Source organism: Sphaeramia orbicularis, chromosome 13 (genome assembly GCF_902148855.1).
Source record: "Sphaeramia orbicularis chromosome 13, fSphaOr1.1, whole genome shotgun sequence".
Taxonomy (NCBI): domain Eukaryota; kingdom Metazoa; phylum Chordata; class Actinopteri; order Kurtiformes; family Apogonidae; genus Sphaeramia; species Sphaeramia orbicularis.
In genome coordinates, this window is record NC_043969.1 from 3,781,126 (window position 1) to 3,793,916 (window position 12,791).

The window sequence follows — 12,791 nt, forward strand, 5'->3', positions numbered from 1 at the left end:
ATATTCAAAACAGCACTTCCAATCAGTTCATCCCCACTCCTGAGGTGCTCAATAATAACTTCATTAATGCTGATGGCTGCATGGAAGATGTCCGGCTGGCTCAGTGTAGTTGTTTGTGTGCTGACAGATAGCGGTTGTAAAAGAATATCAGACAAAAGGAGCAAAGAGTTTGAGATATTCAGCCTCAGATAGAATCATCCGTTTACATTCAGTAAAATCACTTGTCACCGCGGACAATTATTGTCAAAATATTTCCAATCAGCTGACACCGACTGCTGCTGCCAAAATATTTGACATGTGAAGTATTGTGACAGTCTGGGAATGATAGTAAATCTACTAAAAAAGAAAAAGAAAATAAGACGTTTCATTCTTTAAAAATAGAATATGACTGTGACTGCTTTTCAAACATGATCTATTCCATTTCCTGCTCAAATCCTCATTTGTTCATTTCCTCAGTTAGTTTAAAACTTTTTAGTGGTATCAAAATATTTCTTATTTTGTCTAAATCAAATACAGCAGCTCCTCCATCTTCTTATCTTTCCCCTTATACCAGCTGATATTTTACAACCAGAGAGAAACCTGTGTTTTCTTTTTTGTCCCGCCTTTCTCGAATATAAAATTACTCCTCTGCTATGAATTTCCCGGGAAAGGGTTAAGTTAAACTAAGCTAAACCTCACAGTGCAGCAGAATGTTGTCTTGGCTTTTACATGGTATATACAGACAATACTCTGAGGCCTCTGTGTTTATCACGGCTGAGGAGCAAAACACTGCCCCCTGTTGGCTCTCCTAGTGAACTGTTCAGCTGTGTGAGGCTTCGATTTGGTGACTTGGCAAATGATGGAAAATATGAAAATTCACTGCAGAATTAATGGTTATCCATAAGAGTTTGTGGTTTCTCTGCAGCTGTGTATGTGGCAGGATGCTTAGATCCAAAACAGAGCAGAAAGTGAAAATGTCCAGTATTGAGGGGTTTCATGTGGTCCTGTGTTCTCCTTGTTTGCCCTCCTTGTTTTCCTTTTTCTGGAAATAGTATTTGCTCTGCACCGTTTTTGTAATTTGCATGAAAGTTCTCTAAAATGAAGGATATGTATCCTCCCCTATCGATTCCTATCTATATTTGCTGTTACATTTTACTTTTTTAAAATCTGGAATTATCAGCAATAACTCATGTTCATCTAATATAGTGAAATATTTCTGTGAAGTGATGTGTGGAAGTTTTTTCAATTTATTGGCACTTTTAAAGCTGAATTTTCTTTAGGTTTTGTAATCAGTAATTTCAGTTACATGTCTGAGTTTGACACATTCCAGAAACTGATATCGGAGTTTAAACGTGTTCAAACAATAATATGATAATGCTTGTCATAATAATTTAGGTACTGTATTACAGATACTGTGATTCAGTCAATATCAGTTTACATTCAAAACCATGTGTTCCTTTCTTTCTCCTTTCCTTTTTTCTACATCTGGCCGTTGCCGTAGTGATAAACCTATGACCTCTCCATGGTCAGATACTGTCTTCCTCTTCCCGTCAAACAGATCTGGCAGATGTCAGTCACACGCTCAGTGCTGCTTCAGTCATCCTTTTCAGGTTTCCTGTGGTACACTCTGCTCTGCTCAGTGTTTGTACTGTGTCCACGCTGGTCTGGGTGTGTGTTTCGTAGCTCTTGGCCTCTGCAGGCCTGGTACTGCTGCTGTGTGCTTGCTTGCAGCTCTGCTGCTGTTTTCTCTGATGCGTGGGCTAAAGCCTGACAGATCTGGGTCTCTCTTGATGTACTACTTGGCTAGCCAGGCTGAATCCTGGCCATTACCAACAGATAACGAATCCTTAAAGAGGGTGAAATGGGATCAGTAAATCAATGGCGATAAGCTGTCATTTACCTGAATGCGTAGTATTTTATTCTGCATGTGGATGGAGACTGCTGTATTGTCTTTTACATAAATTCAGATGTAAGAAGTTAGATTTTAGAGCAAGAAAACCCTCTCGTTACAGGTGTTCCCTGTGCTTGTGGAAAGTATAGTTGCACCTATCTACCTGTCTGTATGTGTTCAGTTGTGTGTGTGTGTGTGCCTTTGTCTGCATCCTGCAGGCTCTCATCGTCAAAAACGAGCTAATATTAGCACCATGCCGACGACTGGCTCTATCTGGACACAAAGCAGGTGATAAATGAGGATGGCTGCGTCTGTGTGTGTGATTCCGTGTGTGTCAACAGGGAGATTTTAAAACTGGTAGCGTCAGTGTTTTTCAGTGAGAGTTAGAGAGGCTGCGGGTGCAGAAGAGGGGAAGAAGTGAGAGAGCGTGCTGTAGATCCAGATGCATTACTTTTTCTCCGGCAACTGTAGCTGTATAGAGATAGAAAACGGTACAATGCGCCGTCTGCCAGACAGCAGTCAAAGAGGATTGGAGATTAGCCGGAGTGCAGACACAGTCGGTCGATCAGTCAGTCAGAGAGGGAGGGAGCGAAAGAAAAGCAAGAGGGCAGTGTGGTCTTTTTTTTCCTCTCCAGGGCCCGTCGCTGATTTGAGCCTACAGTCGGTTGTACGTCGTCACTCTCCTTCTCTGCTCCATCTGTCCCTCCCCCCATCATCTCTCCTCTTTCTCTCCTTCCTCCCTCTCTCTACCAAAGCCTGGGGGAGCCAGAGAGATTAAATGTAGCCTCTATAAGCCAAAGCACATCATGTAGCAATGTTTCTATGGCCCCTTCACTCTCACACTCTCTCACTCTCTCTCCCTCGCTGTCTGTCTCTCCCTGTCTTTCTGAAGGGATAGTGTGAATGATGTCGGCCCATGTGAGGCAGAAAGAAAGGCAGACAGTGCAAGCAATGGAAAAAGTGGATTTTTTTTTGCCCTTTTTTTGCATGCATGCTAAAGGAGAACAGAGGATTTGTATTATGGGTGGAAAACGGACAACAGCAAGGTGGAAAAAACAACGAAAGGAGGACTACTTTCTCTCTAACTCTCTCTCACCTCTCTCTCTTCCTCCTCACCCCTCTCTCTCTCATCTGATACAGAGGAAAAGTGGGCCTCTGGCTGTAAGCGATTACAGCTGTGAGGCAAATTAATGGATGATACCCCCCACTCCCCCACCCCTCCTCCTCCTCCTCCTCCTTCTTCTTCTTCTTCTTTTTTGAAGTGTTTCTTTTCCTGCCGATCAACACTGGATGCACAAAGAAAAAAGAGCCAGAGGGGAAAGAAAGAGTGAAAGAAAGATTGCGCGAAAGAGGTAGAGTACTAATATTGGGGAGTAGAGGAGGGGGAGGAGTGTGTGTGAGGGGTGGGGGGGCAGAGGGGTGCTGATGGTGGTGGTGGTGGTGGAGGGGGGATATGGATTTTTCCTGTCTTCCCTCCTTCTTTCCAGCTCTGCATGTGATTGAAAGAGAGAAAACAATGCGAGGGAAAAAGGGCGAGGAAGAGAGAAAGCGGAGCAAGACAAGAGATCAGCAGGCGCATTCATTTTGTCCTTTAACTTGGATTTGTATGTCGCTGTGTGTGTGTGTGTGTGTGTGAGAAAGTGGATGAGTGTATGTATAGTTTTTTTTCCCTCCCTCCAACCTGCACTGGACCTGCAGGTTTGGACACAAAGTAAGTAGAGGCTTCGGTTTGAGGAAAGCCAAATGAGTGTGTCACTGTTGTGTGTATACAGTGCGTGTGTGTGTGTGTCTGTGTGTGTCAGCCCTCCAAGCCCCCCACCCCCTCCTTTACCGCCCCCCTCTCCCTTCAGTGAGGCAGCATACTGGTATGCTTGAATGGTACTGTAGCCCCAGCTGCATGCACTGATTCTGCGGCTCCACACTTTCACTTTACCTCGCTTTCCCCCGTCCACTCCTTATCTCTCAGCTCTCCTTCCCTCTTACCTGTTTTGTCTAACCTTTATGTATGGCGTCCTTTCAACGTTTTCGTTTTCTGGGAATCGTCTCGCCGACTCTCTCTCCGCTCTCCTCCCCAGACTGCTCGCATTTGCTGTGTGTGTATGTGTGTGAAAGAGAGAGAGGGCGAGAGAGAGAGAGAGGAGAAAGCACGAAGGAACTAGAGATAGAGGGAGAGAGAGTGTGCACATGGTTCATTCCGGCTCGGTCCTACCACCCATCCTCATGCCTTTCTTGCCTCCTTCCGTCCGTCGCTTTCTTTTCATTTATTTCGCCCTGACTCTGAGCAGCTTGTCGCATGGACCAGCCTCTTCCTTGTGTCGCTTTTTGAATGAATCCGTTTCAAAAGAAAACTTCTTGCTCTATTTCCTCTTCTACGGGAACCTTTTTGGCATGCTGTAAGTTTAAATCTTTCTCTCTGTCTCTCTTTCTTCTTCCATTCCCGAGCAGGCAGGCAGCGGGGCTAGAAGAACAACGAACAGGGGCATCCTGGTCCAAATGAGGGGAGGGGGTGAGTCGATACCAACGAATAATCTACCTTCCACTTCCCTCTTGCCTCCATCTGTTTCCTAAGCTTTAGACCACCATGATAGCATGAAGGAGCCGCAGAGCTTTGTTATCTGCCTTGTCTTCTCTCTGTGTAGCCTCTCCAGAGGATTCAGAGTCACAGGGATGATGTGCATCCATATGATTATTAATAGTGCAAAGTATGACAGTCAGACAAACCTACAAGTCTGTATAAGAACATCATGTCAGAAAGATTGTTTGATGCCGTGAGGCCCTATAGGTTCAGATTTCGATGCTGCAATCGATGCTGTCATGCGTCCACACGGGGCTTTTGTCTCGTATGTCCGCGGCAATAATTACCAATGATGGGCTGATTTTGATTTTCCCAGAGGCGGCTCAATTCGAGATCTTTACACGGACTGTACAGCAGCAGGCTCTCTACCTGATGGCAGGAGGCATTTTTCAAAGTGCTGTATTGTTCAGCTGAAGTGGGGGAGGGGGAGAGGGAGAGAGAAAGAGAAAGAGAGTTGGGGGGGGTGGGGGGCTGGCCAATGTTGTGTCTGGTTGAGGCTTGCACTTGTTGTATGTTCTTGAATGCACAGTGTGGGCAAAGAAGGTTGATATTGAATTCAATTAACGTGTTAGTTTTTGCAGTGGAGCTGTGTGTCTGTAACAAGCATAGCTTGCACTGTCTGCAACACTGAGTGATGCTCAGACGCTCTGAGTCCTCATTTGACTTAAAGGAAGGTCTCTTGCTCAGGAACATTTCGCTTGATAGCAACGTTTCTTTTGAGTTAACCAAAATGCAGAGCAACATAAGCAGCCGTGCAAAGGCAGTACAGGTGTAGTTCGCACGAAGACGTGTCTCTCTCCGTCCCTGAGACCCTAACTTGTGACGTTGTGCTTTCATGTCCACGGGTTAGGCTCTCGGGAGCTGAGAGGGATGCATCGACAGCATTATCTCCTGCACATTTCTGCCTCCAACAATGGCAATCAGAGGGGGGAAGGCCATGGCGCAGTGAGCTAAGGCGTTTACCGTACAGTAGTGGTGTCACACTTTTCACTTTGGCTCACAATCTGCTGTATGTTGCATGTCAGCTGGGTTTTTCACTTATCTTTTTGCTGCGCTGCCCACCATCTGTAATGGTGAAAATAACATCCTAATTATGTTGCCTGATGTATGTTTGGACTTGTGGCTTGTATGTTGAGGGTCATGTGATAAAATGGACTGAGAAACCAGCTGAGATGTCTGGATGCATGAAATCAAGAATCTGGGCTACCATTCATTAGCATCTGGGCTAAGATGTAGTGAGTAAGCAGTAGTGACCACAGAAAGAAGCGATGGCACGTACGTTTGTCCAGTTTGATCTGTAAGGTATCAGTGTGTCATCACTGTCCACCTCCACTGCAATACTGTTTGCTCAGTGACATAGAAAGATTTAAATCTGAACTCTTGCTAGCCTAACATTTTTAGCAAATTCTACACAAGACATGTCTTTAGGTTTTACAGTGCCAAAAGGTATGGATTCTGTTTAAACAGAAGTCATCAGCCCAGACCACTATCCATCAAACTCCAAACACTTAGCATTCCAGCAGCGGAACAGTCCTTACGGGTTCCTTTAATAACCGCCTCAAACTAAGATGCTAATTGAACATGAATGGAGTCTTGCACCCTTAATCACTAGTATACTTCTAATAGCCATCACTGCTGTTGTTGGTAAAGAAATGGATAAACAGCTGGTTAGCATCAGTAGCTTATGAGAAATAATGCTAATGCTGAAGTGATAGCATTAACCTATTCATACTCCACTGGTGACTGTTAAGTACAGAAGCATCTGTCAGTGTGATAGCTCTTTGTTTCCTTAGCAGGCTTGTGTGTGTGTGTGTGTGTGTGCGTGTGTGTGTGTGTGTGTGTGCGTGTGTGTGTACCTTAATGACTTGAGAGCAGCACAGAGTAATGTTGAGAGCGTGACCATGACAGCTCTGTACATTATGTGCTTGACCTCAGTGAACCCTCAGCGATGTTAAAGCTCACTCACTCGTGCTCACACAAACGTAAAGGTGGCAGTGCCAACACGCTCAGACAGCGCAACCTCCGGCCACGAGGCGACAACATCGCCACCATCCATGATTCATGTGTGAAGTGTTCATGAATATGCATCTGTTCGTTTGTTTCTGGTGTCTAGCAGTAAGCAGAGCGGCAGGACACTTTGTCATTAATAGTAACAAGGATTCCACTTACTGAGCTTGACTAGCAATTCGTTTGTCATCATAGAAATGGAGCACATGGCAGCTCTTGAAGGCACATCCTGATCCATTTGGTTTCTCTCTCTCTGATTGGACGTCCGAGGGTTAGTTGCCCATGTCACCTGGCAGTTTGCGAGGCCATCTCTCTCTCTCTCTCTCCTGAGATCCATTTGCAGCATTTTTTAAACTGCGGCTCTGACAGTATGATCCATTGGTATTTCACTTAGGATCATCGCACCGTAGCAAATATCTGGTGTAAATGGGGCGTAGCATGGATATTGATGATAACTCATTTTCATGGATGCTTCCCTTATTTAAATAGATGTTAATCTCCTTGTGGAGTAGAGATTTTAGCAAATAGAACAGACTTTCTCACAGCTGTGGATTTACATAGCTGCAAATAAGAGAGGTGTTTTGTATAATCTCAAGTGTTCCTCTATAATGTACTGAATCTTTTTACTGAAATACTACTTGAATTTGAAGGTTGCGATCCCATGTGTGATGTCCCAGAAAGCTTCATTTATGTCAATCAGTGTTGCCTGTTTTTGCACATCAGCAGCAGCAGCTTTTGTTTCGGTATTTCCTCTTTTGGTGGCGTTTATACTAGTAATAGGTGAACACAGTGCAGATGTGTATCAACTGCACTGCAAAGAGATGCTTCATTGTGCATCAACATGATCTTGTGGATTTGCTGAGATGTTTCTGCGCCGTTGTTAATGAACTAACACAGATTTTAACTTGAACTCTCTCTGCACTGCTAATCTGTTGCTTTTGCTCTTATGTAAGACCTTTGCAAGCTCTGTCTGTCGGTCTTTATCTACCATCTCTCCCTCAAAATTGTATTTTATTCATTCAGCTTGATGCACAAGCGGTTCTAAACCTGGAGTAGGTTAAAGTCTAGCCGGTAAGCTCATCGGGACTGCGAGGTTTGCTCTCCATTGTTTGGCTGCTGTGCTCACTGTCTGTACACTGTGTCCCCTCTGCTGAGGGAGGGAGACAGACACAGGGAAAGACAGACAGAGCGACTGGTGTGTATGCGATCCTGATCGAATTTGTTGATCGGTGCCATCATCTCAGATGTGAAATGAAGCTCGCAAGGTGCGCTTTCACAAGATGAGGCAGATTCAAGCACAATGTGAAGGAAAATGCTCAACTATAGGGTGAATTTTTCATTGAGGATTGGGAGGATTTTCCTCAGTAGCTCCAGGTGTGACAGTCAGCGATGACACCTGCCTTGCGGAGTTCTCTAAAACTCCCAGTGCTGTAGTAGTCTGGGTGTCAGTTTCAGTTTAAGTCTCCATAAATGCAGCTTTTGTGGCTCAAAATATCAGCCGTTCCTGTATCAACCAAATCCTGAGGCCAGTCAGCAGCTGTTGATTGATGCAGTCCCTTTTAAGATGGACCTTTGTTAAGGTGGACTGGGGAGGGTACAGTGTGCACATAGTGGCTGGAGTAAATCTGGTCTGTGTAGAGTCGAGGTGGTACTTGAGACATAGGTATGGAGTGGAGGCTCGGTTGCCGCAGGGGGTACGCCCATACTGCCGTTGAGAAGCCGTTTGGGGATACCAGTCCTTTTGGATCAAGGTAAAAGTTCAGTTATTGATCAGAAGGAGCAGTCAACTGTTTACACAAGCATCAAATGAGGTACCAGACAGCTGGTGATGAGCCTAGGCGGCTCTTTGTGGCAGCAGGGTGTTGAGTTTACAGTCACCATTCTGCAGTTTTTTTTTCTGCCACTCCCTTCAACACAGGCTGAGCTCAGCTGCAGGCGGGAGAGGCAGCCTCATCAATAATCTGCACAGACCAGCATGCGCGTGTGCTTCCTACAGTATCCGTCAACATGTCTGTAATGTTGTGTGTCCTTCCATGTGTGCGTGTCTAGCACTTCTTCCCACTGCAGAGGGACTCACTACCCCCTTCCAGACGGCCAGTGAAACAAGATGGCGTTGCAGCTCCACGTGGGCCCTCCCGCGCTGCCTCATGCCCGCTACCTATGGCACCAGAAAACCATGGAGGTCATTTTTGGAATTGTTGCACACCTGGGGCCTATTTACTCGCCACATAGCTGAAATTTCTGAGGCACTTCTCCAGTACTGTAGCTTGGCCGACTTTAAAAGATTTAGGATTTGGGGCAGATCCAGTACTTTCATTGTTTTTCTTGTTAGTTTTTTCACTCCGTCTGTGTATCAGCTGCCAAACTGTATGCTGTTTTGTCTGCAATCTGGGCGGTATTAAATGCTCTGGTGGGGCGGACAAGCAAGTTCTCAGCATGATTTGTCCTTATGTGTGTGCGTTTATTTGTGTGCGTCTGTCCTGTCCGAGGTTGAGGCCAATATAAAGGAGCTTGGGGATTGTGTGCAGCCACATAACACTATCAGATTATCCAGACTACACACTAACCTCATTAATCTGAGAGACTAATGTCACCAACAATGTGTCAACCATCACACACACAGACACACTCCTTTAAAACTGTCCTCTTTGTCTGCATCGAATAGAAACACAGGTATTAATGACCTGAGGCCGAGGTCTCTTCCTCCCCCCACGGGCCTGTCCTGCTGCAGGTCATGTTGGATTTAAGGCGAGGCTGGAAATCCCCTGATGAATCAACATTTAACACTTTGCTGCCACGTCAACCAATGTTGCAACCTTTTTTTTTTGTGTGTGTTGGGGGGGGTGGGGGGGGGGGGTATGGTTGAGGGAAAACAGCTTAAGCACATTGGCTGCCGTTAACGTTTTGGATAATTTTCTGCCTGAACAGCCTTGATACCAGGAAGCTGTGCAGCTGTGATCTGTTATTTTCTCTCTGGGTGTAAAAGACTCAATTTAGGAGTTTCAAATTTGTCTCCATTGCTTTTTTTTCAACTAAGTTGGCACATTTTGAAGGGCCATATCAATCTCATCTATCTGATAATGATGTTTGTGTCACAGGAGCTGAAGACAGAATGATGGTTTTCACTGTCTGTAATGCACAGGCTCTTTACCTTTTCTTTATTTGAAGAGTTTTATGTAACAAACACAAGGCTTTGTGAGAAACAGCATTTTGACAAAAATAGCATAGTTGATGTTTTTCCTTGTTTTCAAAAATTTAAAAAATTCTGACAAAATCTGTGTTTAAGAAAAGATGAATCTGATTTGTCCTGAATAAGAAGTTGAGATATCACAGCAACTCACTGATAATGATAATACTGTCATAAACTGTAATACACAGCACTGCCATGTAGAAATACAATTTACTATTATTATTTTATTAATATGTATTAATTATTTACTACTTATAATTTTTTATACATTGAGTTTACAGAGTAACTTTTCAATAGCATATATCAATTTGAAATTTTACAAACATATTTTCAGTTTCAGTAGCTTTCAATTAAGCAAACTTGAGACAAGTTGATATATTATCCTAATATTTAATGTATGAGAGGTTGAATAAGTCAGTTATGATAGCTTCTACTAAACTGTGTAGGTGTTACAAGCTTCACATGCAGGTGGTAGCAACTCAGTGCACTCTTTATCCACTTGTGTAATGGTACTGAATGTGTTTTATTTTGTGATTTATGTTATGCACACTTTTCTCATGTGGAATCCTACTTGTTTAATCTCCCTCAATTTCTGCATTTGGTCCATTTGTAAAGTCTCATTCACTATTTGACGTTTTACTACGTTTTGTTGTAACAGAACGCTGTTATGGCAAGTAAAATATGATTTTCTGACGATGTTATATTAATCATTCAGCTTTGTGCTTCTTCTGCCTCTGTCCAGTCGCTGTTGGAAACACTGCTACTCTACCGATGTTAAAGTTTGTTTACTTATTTTGGAGTTGTGAGTTAGATGACATTGCTCACTTTGGAGACACTGTGACATTCATGTTTTGCCGTTACAGTGAAAATAAATTGTGACGTTACAAACTTTTTCAATAAATACTTAATATTTGTCTGCCTATGTCCTATATGATATGTGTGTTTTTGCTTTTACAGCTACTCCTATGTGCTGACCTCAGAATATGTGACATAAAGTACATTATGTGTGTTTTCAGTGACTGGATCAACTAAAAATAAAATGTGATAAGATTTCTTTTTAGAATTAGATTTATTTACCGTGGTTTACTGAAGCTGTGTTTGCTCATGAGGTACGACCACGTTTAACAATGACAATAATGCACTTACTTCTTTCTTGTCCTAAATAAAGCGAGTGATATGGGAGCAGTTCAGTGAGTGCAGAGGTTCTGCAGAGGCCTGCTGCTCAGATAGAGACATCTTACAGTTGTATCTAAATAAAGCCTTGACGCTGTCATTTCACATCATTGTCAATTCTTTCAACTGTCAGACTTATTAATAGAAGCCCTGAATGAGTGGTGGGATTTTTTCTTCTGTGCAGTCAGACCATATGACATGATTTATATTTTATCTTTTTATACCTTTTAAAGTCTCGATCTCTGTGACAACAACACTCATTCTTTGGTTTTGATGTGCTCAGCCATATAATACAATCCTCTTTGTCAACGGAAACATGGCGCAGTATATGAACCTCAACACAACTACACATTAGAGTACGGTTGTTTGTTAAACAGCTTGTAAAACCACAATAATACATTATTAATTAGTGTTTGTCATGGTAATTAGATGTACACAAATAGAGTAAATATTTAATTAGTAATGCAAATATCCCTTTCATTTTAAGTATGTGTTTATAGGAATAGTAGTGTTGCAATGATTTATCCAGTAGGTGGTGATTCTTAAATGAATCATCAGCTATTTTGATCTAAACCTTAGATTGGCTGATTGGTCTGCTTCTTAAATGTGAATATTTTCTGGGGGTTTTTTGTCTGTCCTTCTTTATTATTAAACTGAGTAGTTCTGGGCTGTAGATTAGACAAGACATTTAAGGACATCATCTTGGCCCATAAAAATCTATTTCTCCAATTTGTGACATTTTATAAACCAGACAATAAATTGAGAAAGTAATCAACAGTGAAAATAATTGTTAGCTGCTAGAGTGGACTGGTCAGAAAAAAAATTCCTCTGCTTCTGTAACCATGAGGCCAAAAAGACACAGTTTAGAGTTGAGTAAGTATCAGTATCATGAAGTCATAAGTGAATAATAACCAGATGTCAATTTTTTATTACCTGTCTGCGTTGAAAAGCGATGCTAAAACCATTCCTGAGAGGCTTTTCAATCCTTCTGAAACACAGTGACTTTTTGGCTATAACTTATTTGTCAGATTTTCAGTCACTCCTGTTTGTCAGTCCACTTTTGTCACTTTTGCGTTGATACTTTGCGTCCTCGTGTTCAGTGTCGACTCCTCTGTGTGCTTTCTTTGTTCTGAAACTGCTCTAAAACAGCCTCGTCTTCCTCTCTTCTGCAGCTCATCAGACCCAGGTCAGGACATGTCGAAGGAATGGTCCATGAATATGAGCCGGATATGACAACTTCTCAGAAGAAAGCGAGAAATAAATTGCAACTGCCCATACACACACACACACACACACACACACACACACACACACACACACACACACACACACACACAGACTCTTCAGGTTGTACAGGATACCTTGACCAGGATGGTAACACTCCTAAAGTAAAATGTGTTTTCTTTTAAATATTTTCCCTTACTTGCGCATAATATGTGATGCTAATAAATATTTTATTAAAAAAGTCTGCCTTTTCTTATTTCTTCTTATGGATGAAGGTAAAACACTTACCACACATACGTAGATGCTACTCTGTATTTTATTGCTTCCAATGCTTTTTGTGCCAGCAAAAATAATTAATATATGCCATTAGTAAAACATGGAATTAAGTGGTTTTAGGTAATACTTGGCATTGGTTATGCTTTTAGCAACTTCTAACAACAAAACATATGTTAAAGTAATATTATGGTGAGTGTTATATGGACACTGGTCTTTTATAATCCCTGTTCACTAACAGATATAGTGCAGGCTTCACAAAATAGGAGTGCTAATGTCTACAATGCAGTTAAATTTTACAACAGAAAAAACATCCTTTGTTTAGAAAACATGTCCTTTAGCAGCATTGCACTCAGTTGGGGCAATTGATCTTTGACAAACTGACAGATTTTCTTTTTCTAATAAAACTTTTTCAACATAATGAACATAGTTTGCAAAAGCTTCCTAACAAAAACCTGATGGTTCTTGTACTTTCATTA

General features: G+C 42.5%; 1 long non-coding RNA gene across 2 annotated transcripts; it reads left to right on the plus strand.

Annotated features, from left to right (window-relative positions):
* Positions 1-2,550: 2,550 nt before the first annotated feature.
* Positions 2,551-12,497, plus strand: LOC115431399 (uncharacterized). 2 transcript variants are annotated; one of them, XR_003937092.1, is made up of 3 exons: positions 2,551-3,222; positions 4,316-4,376; positions 8,502-12,497. It is a non-coding gene; the product is annotated as an uncharacterized LOC115431399 (long non-coding RNA). The 2 variants fall into 2 exon arrangements; XR_003937093.1 differs by lacking the exons at positions 2,551-3,222; positions 4,316-4,376 and adding an exon at positions 3,612-4,263.
* Positions 12,498-12,791: the final 294 nt, after the last annotated feature.